Raw genomic sequence first — 887 nt, forward strand, 5'->3', positions numbered from 1 at the left:
GAGAGATTGGCACAGGATTCTTTTTTTTTTTTTAAATGCATGTTTCAGTTGCAATGTTTTCAATTACAGCTACATTCATTACAATGCTTTGGTAAGATTCTATAGGGAAATCACAAAACAAACTTTAAAGGTAGACATGTCATACATTACATTCTCATTTTTGGTCACTCAGATCTAATCAGTTATACAAATAACAAAGAGAAGAGGAATAATTGTATTTAAAGTAGTTTATGTTTTTATTTTTTTAAACATCTATGGCCACTGAATTGGGCCAATACAACAAACTTTAATCACATTTCAAGCAGAACAAAATATTATTGACCATGTACTGAGATGTCAGAATGTGTTAGGGTTTGACTAGTGTTGTAGCTGTGATTGTCCAGGTAATACATTAGGGGAAAAAAGGAGTTTTGCGAAGAGGCTGGCTGGGGCACAAGGGTGCTCCAGAGCAGGGCCAGCCAGAAGTTAACCCCTGCCCTGAAGCACCCTCATGTCCCAGCCAGCTACATCAGTGTCTACACGTGTGGTGCTGAGAAGTAAAAAAAACCCTGTCCAGCAGGGTTAATTAGATTCCTGAGGCCTAATAGGGCCACATTTCATAGATTTCATAGACATTAGGGCTGGAAGGGACCTCGGAAGATCATCAAGTCCAGCCCCCCGCCCAAAGGGCAGGAAGTCAGCTGGGGTCATAGGATCCCAGCAAGATAAGCATCCAATTTGCTCTTGAAGGTGTTCAATATAGGTGCTTGAACCACCTCTGATGGCAGGCTGTTCCAGACCTTGGGGGCTCGGACAGTAAAGAAATTCTTCCTTATGTCCAGCCTGAAACGGTCTCGCAGTAGTTTATGACTGTTTGACCTCGTCATCCCTTGGGGCGCTCTGGTGAA

Source organism: Gavialis gangeticus, unplaced genomic scaffold (assembly GCF_001723915.1).
Source record: "Gavialis gangeticus isolate Ggan-Ray unplaced genomic scaffold, GavGan_comp1, whole genome shotgun sequence".
Taxonomy (NCBI): domain Eukaryota; kingdom Metazoa; phylum Chordata; order Crocodylia; family Gavialidae; genus Gavialis; species Gavialis gangeticus.